We start from the raw sequence: 14,941 nt of genomic DNA on the forward strand, positions 1-14,941 counted from the left end.
TTGAGCTTCTCTAGTCATGATTGTCTTATAGGCAACACATTGAGCTGCTTTGTGACCAAAGTTATGGCAAGAGAAACATTGGCCATTGAAGAAACTTCTGCGATTATCAAATCTACCAGCCAAATGATTGTAATTTCTATTGTCATCCATTCTTGAAGCAAATTGAGAAGTTTTTACCTGTGGCTGGTTGTAGCTTTTGTTCACCCTTAAGATGGATTGCCCCTGATTTACCTGGTAGCCTCTGTTTGTTCTTGATGTAATTCATCCCTACTTTACCTGATGATCTCCATTGGGCTTTTGCTCATTCCTCCTTGCTGCATCAAGATAACTCCTTGAGGTGGATGCTTGAGATGTTTCTCCATTATAACCCAGACCTGTCTTTATTAGTGGAGAACGTTGTACATTGATAATCTCATCCAGAGTTTCAGATCCTTTAAAAAACTTAAGATTAAGAACCTTTGTTTTCTCAATTTCTTTTCTAAGGCCAACAATTTCACATTCTAAATTCTCAAGAGATTTTTATTTTTCATCAAGTTGAAATTGCAGAGTATCAATGATCACATTCTTTTCTTCTAAACATGTCTTCAGTCTAGAAATCTGTTCATAAAAGTCATCCACATCTATAGCATTCATGTAATCATCATCTTCAAAAGCCATCAAAAGTTTATAATCATTACCTCGTTCATCTTCGTCACTATTTGATAGGCCATCATTGTCTTCATGACTGTAGTAACTTTTCATAGTTGCATTCTGTTTCTTGTTCCATCTAACAGGTCCTTCCTTTTGTCAATCTTATCCTTGTGAGGACATTTGGCAGCATAGTAACCGACTCTTCCACAAGCAAAGCATTTGAAAGGTAACTTACCTCGGAACCGTCCAGTACCCCGTTGAAGATTTTTGAAAAAATTTGATTCTTCTTCTTCTTCTTCTGGCACGTGTCCTGACTTGTAGTACTCGCCTTTTCCTGAAGCCTTGAAGGTAGCTTCTCTCTTGTCTGATGGACCTCCTTTCCTCATTTCATAAGCAGTTAGAATTCCGTGCAACTATGACATTTTAAGGCTTTGTAGATTCTCTTTTTCTTCTATTGCAGAAACTTTAGATTCAAACCTAGGGGACAAAGATCTTAGAACTTTTTCAACCACCATAGCCTCTTTTATTTCTTCACCCAAATTTTTCATACAATTAACAATCTCATCTACATGAAGAAAATAGTTAGCCACACTTTCATCATTATACATCCTGAGATTTTCATACTGAATCCTGAGGGTTTGAAGTTTTGCTCGTTTTACCTGATCATCTCCTTCATAGCTCAGAACAATCTTGTCCCATATCTCTTTTGCAGATTTAAACTACATTACCTTGACAAATTCTGATTGAGATAGGCATCCTAATAGAGTATTGATTGCCTTTGCATTTGTTTCATATTTCTTCTTCTCAGCCAGATTTGTAGGAGTTGCTGATGGAAAAGTATACCCTATATCTATGATATCCCAGACTTTTGTACCAAGAGATTGAAGATAGGTAGTAACTCTTACCTTCCAATAAACAAAGTTTGTCCCGTCAAAAATCGATGGCCTGATTGATGCTTCCCTCTCGTAGTTTCTCATGATGAATGATCTTCCTTCAAGCGATCAAGCTTCTTCTGAAGGACCGGCTCTGATACCAATTGTTGGAAATAATACTGAGAGGGGGGGTGAATCAGTATTATCAAGTCAAACATTCCTTTTTCAAAATCAAATGCTATACGCTACTTCAGTTAATTAAACCCACGTATATACACAACTATGTAGAAGAAAACCCGCGTATATAATGCAAAATTTTAATTTAATTTATCTTTCTGATGTTGATTGTTAATCTGTGATTCAGAAGCAAATAACCAGTAGCCAGAAATAGTAAAACAGAGCAGAAAGACAATCGCACACAAGAACACAAGATATAAGGTGGAAAGCCAATGTGGGTGAAAACCACCTACTGCAATTCGTCTCTATCTTCTCTTTAATTAGAAACTTCTTTTTACAAATGTACTAGTGCAGTCCTTTAGCAGTACACAGGCTACAACCTGCAGAGAGCTACAACCGTCTCTGGTTTTCCATCTTCTCCTGGAAGGGAGCTACAACCCCCTTAGCTCTTGCACTAGCCAATATACTAGTACGTAGGTGCTGGCCTACAGAAGGCTACAACCTTCGCTTTCTTTGAGGGACCACGTTTCATAAATTTTCAGACTAGATCCACAAATAACATCAATCAACCATCAAGAATTTCTGCATCAACCAATCACCTTTTCACCAATCAAAACTGAATCAACATAAACACTTCTCTGACGACTGTACCCAAACCATAGTAATAGTACCACACACCAAATCTAAACCCAGAACACTGCAACAATAAACAGAAGTAGCAAAAACACAACTCAAAATATATACGATACTTTCATAGCCTGAAACCTGTCTGCATACGCTTTTGCGTTTGGAACAACTTGCATATATTCTTTTTTCCTTCACTGAACCAGCGTATATACGCGCCTTTGTTGAATTGAACCTACGTACAGATCTACAAAAGATAATTCACTCTTTCAAATATGCAGACACTGATTAACCCAGATTATCAGATTTTTAGATCACACATGCGCCATATATAACAGATCAAAATCATGCAAAGATATTATCATTCAAGACAAGAGATTATGACCCATTAATAGAACTTATCCTTCTTTGTGCTAAGGTTCCTCCTTCATTCAGATCCAAATCTGCTCCACAACGCTAATCACCGGTATTTCAAATCTCACCCTTTATCAGATATTCAATAATAATTCAGATGATTCCTTGCCACATGATCTCCTTCCTCTTTTATAGTCTTAGGCCTTCCATAATACCACGGTCCAAAACCATAATAAACCAATACCACAGACCCAATACTTGGGATCAACACGTCTTACGAGGTACCATGGTCCAAAACCATAGGTTCAAATACCAACGACTAACTACCACGGACCAAAGGTATATACGTGTTTTTCCTTGCACGAAAGTGCATGTATACGCACACGCGCCTTTGTAATGTATAACCCACGTGTATACGCGACTTCACCTAGATGAACCTGCGTATATGTCTTTTCCTTCATTCTGAAAGCTTGAACAGAGATCTGTTACCAAAGAGAGTTGCCATCAAGGATAACACCTGTGCCATAATGCCAACAAGTGTGCGGTCTTGCAAAGCACTAACCAATGTTGCTTTATTCATTTGATCATCTGTGATACCCTGAGCTTCCCATACAACCTACGCGATGAGCCAAAACTTGTTTGGATCTTCATTTCCCATGCCCTTGAAAATAGGTACCTTTACGTAGCTTTCCATGTTGAACGGTGGTGGAGGTGGCAATGGTCTGGATGAGGGTGTAAGCGGTCGAAGTGAAGATGGAGGCATTGTGGGTGGATGAGGTATTTGTGGGAACCCCTATTTGATTAACTAAAAAACGCTCTATGGAGAAGCCTATGCTTGATGGGCCCTAATTGAGGTTTAGCATTAAGTAGCCAAGAAAATCCCTACACAACTAGCCCTTTCTGCATTAAGCTGTGAAACGCGTACCGAAGTCTCACTCAAAGCAGTATGGGGGGATGCAAAAACCAAGTTGGGGCTCCCTGAGATGGTTGTGATGTCGTTTTATACCCTAACCCTTCTTTCACAAAGATTAATAAGCCCTTTAGGGCTTATCAATGTACTTCTCTTACCCATCCTTGAAGCCTCTTTGAAAGTCTCTGATTGTCCTTTGGGGACCCTAAATAGCCAATTCAGACACTTACGTGGCTCTGTAATTATCCTTAGTTCTGTGTCTACCTCGATTAGCCTAAGTATTGCTTAACTTCAACATGTATTATGATTATCGTGCCTAAACAAATATTCTTACTTGCATTCATGTGACAAAGTAAAATACATAGATTCGTGCATTAATATAGCATTAGTTCATAAAGCCAGTATTCAACATAACATAATTGCAACATTCATAACAAAAGTAACATAAGTCATACATAGATATCTCTAGAATAGTTCTCCTTATTGATGGTTTAGATCTTCAGTACAAATCCTAACTTCCATGCGCACACAACTGCGAGGATACGTGCACTCAATTGTGAACTTCTACCCTAGGCCTCTCCGCAGTCAGCTGCAAAGCCTCGTCCTATGCTAAGACCCTTCACTCTTAGCTCTCACACACCCAAAAAATTACTTAGAACTTCCTTTAAAACTTACTTAGAACTCTTCTAAGACTCGCTTTTTATACGTTCCCATGGCCCATACACCAAGTGAAGATCTCATCAAGTCAACACAAACTATACAAACTATGGGTGGATCTTATCAAGCCGACATAAACTATCTAAAATAAGGGCAGAAACCCTTTTTTACTGTTTATATCTTTGCCCTACACGACCACAAAATGTGGAGACTTTACATTATTTATACAAAACTTAGGCCTTTAGCATCAAAACATGGGCTTTTAAACCCAAAATTAACCCAGGGGACTCGTTCCCAACACACGTTGTTAAATATTCAACACATTCTTTCTTCATTCATGGCCGATTTTTTTTGTCTTAATGTTGTAACCATTTTTTGGTAACCTCAGTTCCTAGCATAAGGGTTTTTGTGGTTTTCCTAAAATATGAGTTGTTGCAAATATCGAACATCAGGAATATAAAATCTATTCTTATAAGTCAATATTTTTTCAATATTTTCATCATAACCAAGAACATCAGTTTACTTTAATTTTCATTGGATGTCCATATATTTTGGGTCACTAGTTATGGATTTCTAGTTATTCTCTCTAAAATCAGTGTTAATTTTATTAACTGTCGCCTCCACCAAATTGTAGGTATTCATTCTCAAGGTGTTTGCTATCTTTCTGTCTTTCCCCTTAACATGTTTTATGTCAAACTCAAACTTTTCATGAAAGGACATCCATCTAGATTTTCTAACCTTTATGTTTGGTTGAATGAAAAGGTGTTTTAGACTTATATGGTATGTTGTTATGATACATTGACTTCCTAACAAGTAATGCCTCCACATTCTTAAGGCACATATGACACGAGCTATCTCCATATCATATACTACATAATTTCTTTCATGGGTCTTTAATTTCCAGCATTTATATGCTATTACAGAGTTACAGTATAGCAACACATCCTCCCGCGCTTCCATACAATCATCAGTGCAAACTGTGAATTCCTTATTTGGATCTGCTAATTTCAGGACGAGAGTTGTTGTAATTAATTTCTTAAACTTGCCAAAACTTTTTTGACACTATGTAGTGGATTCAAATTTTACCCCTTTTCTCTGTAAATATGTAATGGGATGTGCCATTTTAGAGAACCCTTCAATAAATCGGCAGTAATACCTTGCCAATCCCATAAAATACCTGACAACTTCTACATCGTTTGGTGTAGGCCAGCTAACCATGGATTTTACCTACTGCGGATCCACTTCTAGTCCTTCCTTAGAAATAATATTACCCAAGTATTCTATTTTGGGTTTGTAAATCTCACACGTGTTTTGGTTGGCATAGAAGTGCTTTTCCCTTAATGTCTACAACACCAATTTTAGGTGCTCCTTATTCTGATCCTCATTTTTTGAGTATATTATGATATCATCAATAAATACAAGTACAAATTTATAAAAAAAATAGCTAAGTATGTTGTTCATTAGGCACATAAAAGTTGTTGGGTCATTAGTGAGGTCAAATGGGAACACTACAAAGTCATAGTGTCTGTATCTGGTCCTAAATGTTGTTTTATGAACATCCTTCTTCTTAATTCTCATCTGGTGATATCTGATTCTCAAATCAATATTTCAGAATATGTTTCCCATCTTACTTGATCAGATAAGTCATCAATACAAGGCAATGGGTACCTTATTTTGAAAGTTAACTTGTTTAGTAGTCTTTATTTTATGCACATTCTAAATGTGCCATATTTCTTCTTAATGAACAATACAGGTGCCCCATAAGGTCACACAATAGGATTGATGTAGCCCTTATATAAAAACTCTCTTAGTTTCATTTTCAGTTCCAACAACTCTGTGGAATCATCTAGTAGGGTGCTCTAGACACTAGTGCTGCTAGGGGTACCAAATCAATGGTAAAGTGTATGTCTCAATGCGACAGTAAGCTGGGAATCTCCTGTGGGAAGACATCTTGGAAATCCTTAAAATTGGGTAAAGTATCTAGGGATATCTCTTTCCTATCTTGGCTACCATCCTCCACCTAAATTAGAAATAATTAAGAGCATTTGCACATAAACGTTTGTATTTGCATGGTTGAAATTTTCCATATTGATATGGGCTTGGGTACCCCTCCAATGAGTGTTTGTCCTTTGAGATTCACACAAATCACTATTTTCAGTAAGAAATTTATTATCTCCCCGTGTTTGTCAAGTCAATACATACCTATTAATATGTCATACCACCTTAGGAGAAGAACATTTCGATTTACTGTGGTCAAATAACCATTAAGTCTAGGGTAATTGTCTTACTTCGTCATTTACTCTTCTCTTTGTTGCAATTGCTAGCTATACTAGGCATGCAATTTTATATTTCCTAGTTTTAAGTGCATATTTTTCCACCATCTAGAGTCCAATATAACTTAAACTAGCACCATGACTAATTAAAATAGAAATAGGTCAGTTGGAGAGAGTACCTTCGATATCTATCATGGCTGATTGATGTTCCACTTATCTATTCTCCAAAGCAACACCTGCCCTGGTAATATTTCTATCAATATCGTTCACACTGGTGGCTTCCCGTACAACTCAAATATTGTGAATAGATCAGGGATTATGGGGAAAATATCTCAGCATATGATGTTCTCCACATCCCCAACATTTCAGTGGTTGTCTTTCTTTTCCTCCACTGTTTTTATTTCCATCTAGATTCATGGTTTTGGATCCTTCATGTGACTATACCGACTGATTTGAATTCCCCTTGCTAATTTTTTTTTTGTTGATGATCCTTTCCAAAAAATTTCAGATATCCTAGTTTTTCCTGCTTTGTCCCAATGAAAGATTTGCTTCTCTCCCTATTTCACCAAAATTTAGAGTTATCCTCCTTATTTTTGAATTTCTGGTAACACAATCTAGATTTTCTAACCGCTTCTTCCATTGTCTTTAGATTTTCAAATTCAATCCATTCCTTGTACATTGTAGGTAGCCAGTTCACGAACTGCTACACCTTGGATTTTTCTTGTCTAATATAAGGCACAAATTATAGCAAATTTGTAAAATTTTCCACAAACTCATCCATCATGAGTTGTCCCATCCTAAGTTCATGGAAGTCCTTGGCATGGTCATCATAATATTTCTCACTCAAATATTGAGTTTTAAATCATTTCTAGAACTCCTCCCGTGACACAATCCTTTCCTCAAATAAATTCACCCCTTTGCCTCTTCCCACCATAGAGAAGCCTTATATTGTAGTTGATAAATGGCTAATTTTTCCTTCAATTTTCTCTCATACTTGTACACTTGAAAGTATTTGGTCATGTTCAGTAACCATGTTTCAATGTCCTCTTCCTTTCCCCAATCAAACGTATGGGGGTTTTATCTTCCAGAATTCTCAATCCAATTTAGTTTTCTTCTTATTATTCTTCCTTCTGGGGTTGGTCTTATCCGATTGCCCCCCTCTTTCATATGGTTCTAACTCTGTGCCCTTTTTCCCACTTTTCTCCATTTACAGTTCTACTATCTTATGGATCAAATTTTTAGTAAGCCCTATAATAATTCTCTCTTGCTCCTCATTGGATTTCAGCAATCATTAATTGTTGTTCGTTAAATGTGCTAGCTCCTCATGCAAATTCCTAATAACTTCAAGAATTTGAGCATTTCCTGGGGTGGCCCATCTCCTAGTTCATCATACAGATCTGCACTTCAAACCTATCGTGCTCTTGTAGCTTGCAATTACATAGAATCTATATTTAGTAATTTTCTTTATGTTTCTCTTTTTTTCAAACAAACTTACTTCTATTCATGTAATTCTTATGAAAAACCCTGGGATTAGTGGTGTTGCTGGGCTTTAATGCCATCTATGACATACCTCAAACCCCTCACTAATTTTTTTTCCCTAAGGCACCTCTTTCTCTCTTGTATTATGTATTTTATTAATATATGTAGATTTGACATAGTATTTCCATGCTACAAGTTCTCTAATTATTTTTTGTTTCGTTTTAATTAAAATATACTTCTTGGTCCACGTTTTTGTTTTTATGACTAATATGATATTACCACTAATGTTGAGGGAGTACCCCTTTGACCCTACCAATATTATTGTAACCTGAAGTCAGGGGTAATGTAAATATGTCTTGGAATTACTATCTTGGCACAATATATATATATATATATATATATATATATATATATATATATATATATATATATATATATATATATAGATAGATATACTCTGATTTGAAATTCAGAAGTTATGCAAGGAGAGCCTTAGATCCTCCTCCTAAGTTTCTTCAAAAGTTATTACCCGTTTGACTCTAACCCTTGGCACCTTGCTTAATGTTTCCCCATAGGCATGGCACCATTTCCTTTGAAAACTCTAATCGACCACTCATTCCTCTCAACCTTTCGATTGTACTTTCTGCATCACATGATCAGAGGAGGGTGGTTAATTATTGAAGACTATGGATAGTGAGGATGAAGAATGGGACATCAATCAAGAAAATCCACCTATATAACCCTAACCCTTTTGTAATTCCTATCCCTTTTCATATTCGGTTGATTTTGTTCGATCACTAGTCACTACTCCTCTTGGTGGAAACAATGCATCCATTAGCTCCTTCTAAGCAGTCGACCCTCAGTGCTTGTATAGATGCCTTCCTACTCTGCTACCATGACCTTCTTCCAAGCATAATTATTTACCATTTTGTTTCTAGATATTAGGTGCTTCATTCAATATTTCTAGACCTAATCCTTAACTTGTTAACCTCACTAAAGTCCCCAACTTTAAAGCTCTTTAATTTGTGCACCACATTTCATAATTTTCACAATGAGTCCACCTGTAACAAACTCAAATAATCATGGACCCCATTTCATATGATTTTTAGAGTGGGACCACTAAATACTCTATGCTAATAAATTGACTAAAAAAACACATGCTCTCAACCAATATCTATTGATACATTAAATTATCCAAAACCCAACATACATTTAAAAAAGACTCATCATCATGATGACATAATTTGACCCTAATATAATAATACATGACAATAAATTACCATATATGTCATATACTGATCAACCCTTATCGATATTCATTCTCACTAATCCCTCTCAACAACATATTTAGGTAAAAATTACAATAATACAGTAAACCTCCTAATCACAACAAACTCGTGCATCATATCTTGACATAACACCAAAATACATATTAGGTCTACACAATATCTACCCTTAGTATCAACCCTACAACAACACAATTAGCCCTGAAAAATATAGTAAATAAATGTACCCATTCATTATTCAACTCCTGCAAACAAACACATGAATTAGCACTATGGTCGAATCACAATACTATAGATAAACATTGCCACAAAACACCACAAACCACTACTACCACACACTTTTGGTCCATGATCCAATACAGTTCTCTTTAACACATTGCATACTAGACTCAACCTCAAGCCATATTACTCCATATGCACATAAAAACCACATATCGCATCTCATCCAATTCATAATGCACATTATACACTCAACAACTTTTCTCATGCGCACATGATCATTGTGTACTATGCAACAACAAAAAATTCTCACTCTTTCTCATTCATTTGGTAAAGAGATTAAACTTTGTCTATTGTGGCTCCATGTGCATAGGTGTCAAACTCACCTCAGTCACACTCCTCTACTCTATTCTGAGCTCATTGAAATGCATTCCCATCATATCTCTCTATCATTCCATCGAACTAACTCCTGCAAGTTCACAGAGCCTCTTGATTACTCACTCATATTTTGTACAGGTATATGATATATGCATTGTACACTAGATTAAATTCTCACATATTCTAACCCATAAATGATTCATCATAATGACCATTTGACTTGGAGCCTCTCGTGTAGTTAACCCAATTCATCACTAACTCATTCCACTTACCCAATTCATACAATACCAAATATACCATCACTTCAACTGCTAACTATTTTTTAATTCATTTACATTTCATTTGTGGACCATGTCAATGTGATTTTGGAAAAATTCGATGTGATAACATAACCACTAACACCATAATTGATTTATCAATGTGTTCATAGTCATCTAGAGACCATATAAACATGAACGTTATAGATTCCATCCAATCAATCCTTCTCTAACACATACCATGAGAAATTACCCTAGTTTACACCTATGGATTTGGATTTTTCCACCTATAGGAGTAGTTTTTTGTTGTTCATTATGAATCTGATCTATAAATGTGGATTTTCCACTATAAATTTTGGTTTTCTCCTTTTCAAATGCATATTTATCAACCATTAATAATGTCCATCACCTAATTTGGGGAAAAAATGAATACTTATCCCTAGATCTATCATTGCTACTTTAGGTCACTTGCAACCATCTTTTCAAGCCATTGTAAGCCACGAGTCACATCATTACTCATTCAAAAAACCAAGCAAATTCATCAAAATTTTGACATGAATGCCAACATTAGCTGAGTGTTTCTGAGGGTTCACATAAACGTTAGCACCATGTTACCAACAATAATATCATTTTCATAATTTATAATAGGATATGGGCAAATAGACATATATAGTGACCTTATTTATCACAATTCAATGGAAATGCATTACATATTTCTTCAACTTCCATGAGTATATAGAAGGACACTACTTTGGTATCACATACCTTGCTCACACAATTGCAACCCTTCAGTTTTTGATATAGCTTCTTCTTTCCCTTCCCTTATTTATGGTAGCTTCCTTTATATGCCTTCCAAAAGTTAGTTGTTGTTGAAGCAACCCACTTTGATATCACTTTTTAGACAAGGATCACACTTAAAGGGCACTACAAACCAATGTGGTGGATGTTTTACCATTTCATAACATTAATGAATAAAAAAATATGTCACAATGTATCATAACATTTTACATCATACCAATAAATAGAATAATCCATCGTTAATCCATTATCTCATCAACCATACATCAAGAATCCATCTCACCAAATCAAGGAGACACAAGTTTTTATGTGGAAACCCATACAAGTGAAAACCACGAATTCATCTTCTTATTATTCTTCCTCAGTTCATTACATAGATTTATATGCACCCACCTACCAAAGGAACCCACTGCAAAATGTGAAACTACTACTTGTGGTAGGCTCCAACCTGATTGAGGAAACAACTCAAAAATATACAAAAAACAATTGACTATAGGAAATAGCCTAATTAAGGCACCAAAATTAGAGATGAGAAACCTTTGACCTGATCTAAGCTTCAACAGGATTGAGGAACCAAACTTTGCAATATGCAATCTTCGACTTGTTGTAGGATCCAACATGATTCAGGAACCAAACCTATTGGAGGCACCCACGTCCTTCTTCAACTTAATTTAAATCCATTTCAAAAATATTTAAAGTTGGATCAATCAACATCATTTACAATTCTTTCATTGAATCATAGTGTCACAATCTATAACACCTATCACTATAATCACTATCACAACATATTATTATTTTCATCTCAACGACTATTTTGAGGTATCAGGCTATTATGATACTATTTTACATGCACTACTATAATTTGCTCATCAATCTGGTCATGTAAAATATTTCTCGGAATGTATTATTTCAATATACCCAAAACAAAAAACAACCTACTCATAAGCCCTCAAAACACATATAACCAATCTAAGACATCAACAATATTTCATTAAGGCTCTCGATGCCTTTACAACTATCCACCATAGAAGCATGATCATCATGCTTCTTCTAGAATTTAATTTCTCTAAAAATGAGCCCCAAAGCCCCCAAAATCCATAAAAATCTAAATATCAACTTAAATATTATAGAAAGATCCTTTTTAGGGTGAACACTCTAGAGTGGGCACATTCTAACAATGCTCCTACAAAAGGCACAATTATGGTGTTTTATTTGTTCTAAAAAAATTAGTTTGTAGGCAATAGTAAAAACTTATTTATTTAACCTAACATCATTTAGGGCTTGACCTTGTGATCCAGTGGATATTGGTGGCCACACACCTATTCTAGTTGGACCCCCAACACTGTCTCTTTTAATTTTTCAATTTCCGTAATCGTAGCACAATTTACTATTTTTTGTAGTTTTTTGGGTCATGAACATTCGGAGCCATTTTGGGGACCTAAACAATGTCAATAGGGAATACACAGAGACTAAATTGTCAATGAATACTTTGCCCAATTTTTCAACCTCCTCTTCAATATCTTCGAAACGAGTTATTATGATAGCCAAACAAAGATCGTATGCCAAAGTTACAACCCCAGAAAGTTGATGTACCAGTTTACCCAAACGAGGCCCACAATTTTGGCGCTTGATCTCCTAGGGTTAGGGTTTTGGATGTTTACGATCTTTCATTGTTTCCCAATAATAAATAGGCCTTTGAGCCTCATTATAGCACAACTCAGAGACATGTATCCTCCACATCTCTTCTCAGAGATAAGCTACCATCGCCTGAGCTAGTTTATTTCCATTCTGTTTGTAAGAATATTTCAATATTCTTATATTAATGAAATGAATTGTTATTTCTACTGCATTTATATATTTATGGTTATATCTGTAATTTTTTTCATTCATGATTAAGTTCAGATCAACTTCAGAATCAACGAACCTAGCCCAAAACCAAATCCACTATGTCATGTGACTTGAAACAATATCCTCGAGATTTGTTATTACTATGGGTGTACTGGCCATAGAGGCAATGGTTTTGATTTCACTTCAACATCATGCTGACCAACCACACAATGACTAATCATTGATAAATGGATCAACTCATGGTATTCAAAGTGGCATCTATGTATATACAATACAGGCTCCAAGCCCATATCTCTACATTGTCAATTATCCAACGTGTCATTTGGGAGCGATGACATGTCTTTACCTACAATGCAAAATATATAGTGTATCAATCTCAATGTAGCTTGATCCAATGTGTCAGAGAAAAATGCCAATGCTCGGGACCTTTCGTCACCATATTAACTATGCATTTGTTATTCTAGTTAGCCACCATTTATGGTTATGACCATAGCGAAAAGAACCCTTCCAAAAGTTCAGCCAAACACTACCTCCATTGCATAATAGTTTTTAAGAAATATATCTAGAATAAACCATATTTTTTTCTATATTAAATCTACCACCACCAACACTTTGTCATTATAAAGAGTCCTTGCCTCAACCAATCTGTAGATCTAGACATCCACCATTGGAATTTTCATTATATGACTGAATTTCACTATATGTAACCAATTACTAAACCTTTACAAATGTTAAACAATGATAAGTTCCCAAAACCTAGCTATCAGAACTCTGCCAAAATCAAACTTTTAACATTCCAATCCAAATATAAATATATACAATGCCAATGGTGGTTGGTTCACATCCAATTTTATCTAGAACGAAACTCCTTGTCATAACACTACAACGACTTAGTCTCATAAGATTTTTACCTCCAAACGTGAACACTAACCAACTTGTTGTATTTTGACACCATCATTCATCTCTATACCACAGAGAACATGGTCATATAAATATTAATTCACATGGCCCCGACACCTATGGGGCCGATAATGGGCCAACATTCATTCACGTTTGTAAACTAGTATTGTGATTAAACAAGGACAATCACATGACCTCACTACATTATCCATATGACCATTGATAGGAAAATTTAGTCCCTTTGAACCATATACCCATGCCATATGGCACACATTGTAGGGTCTCTAGTCATTTTCATGGTGAATTTAGCACGATGTCATCATGCAACCTGGAAACCTGTGATGGGTTCCATATCTCACCCACTTTTGAAATTTTGACTAATACAAATGCATGAAATATACATATTTCTGGGAGTCCTTGGTTGTACCACATCAAATTTCTAACATCACTTGACGATTTGTCATGCCATGTTTCTCCTATGTTATAAATTCTACAAAATCATTACCTATAATCACCTACCGTTTTTCAAAGTTGTTGATGATATTGGAGAGCGACATGTTGTTTAATTGAGGGGTCCATGTCATCACTTTTGAAAGATAGCTAGTTTCCGCTTGTCTTGAAAATCCTAATTAGGTATGCTAACTATACCTCCAATAAATTTTTTCCATATGCCAATATTTTATTAGATTAATAAGATCAATTAAATGTCACACACTTATATCATCATTCGATGTTTACGTATTGTGATAATAATTGGATTGAGAAAAAGGTACTCAGTATTTAACTACATCATAACATTATATAATTTTGTGCACCAAAATTTATCACATTAAATAAATTTCGTAGCTGGTTTTTCCCTATATTTTATGTCCTCTTCATAATATTGATCGTAAAATGGTCGTAAATTCTTATATGACAGGATTTTCTCGGAGTATGATATATTATTGAAAATGTCTTCAGGAGGAACACCTAGCCATAAAATCCATAGGCCCATTTTGACATCATAACTACATCACAAACTCATTTAACTTCAAACCTCTTTGACTTTATTTGATTAGATCCTACAAGAGATCCAACTATCTTACTGCTTCGTGCAAGGTATTGATGTTTCCTTAGGCATCGCCTCGGACAACAATGACACATCTTGTCATTAATGACAATACTATATACAAAATTTGGTCTGTGACAGGTCCATTCTCTCATACAAAAATCTAGAGAGAGAGAGACCACCATTAGCTATGCTTATATAAAGAAATATAAATCAAATTTTATGTGAAAA

The sequence above is a fragment of the Pinus tabuliformis genome, chromosome 6, assembly GCF_031772625.1.
Source record: "Pinus tabuliformis cultivar Carrire ecotype Pingquan chromosome 6, CPIR1, whole genome shotgun sequence".
NCBI lineage: Eukaryota > Viridiplantae > Streptophyta > Pinopsida > Pinales > Pinaceae > Pinus > Pinus tabuliformis.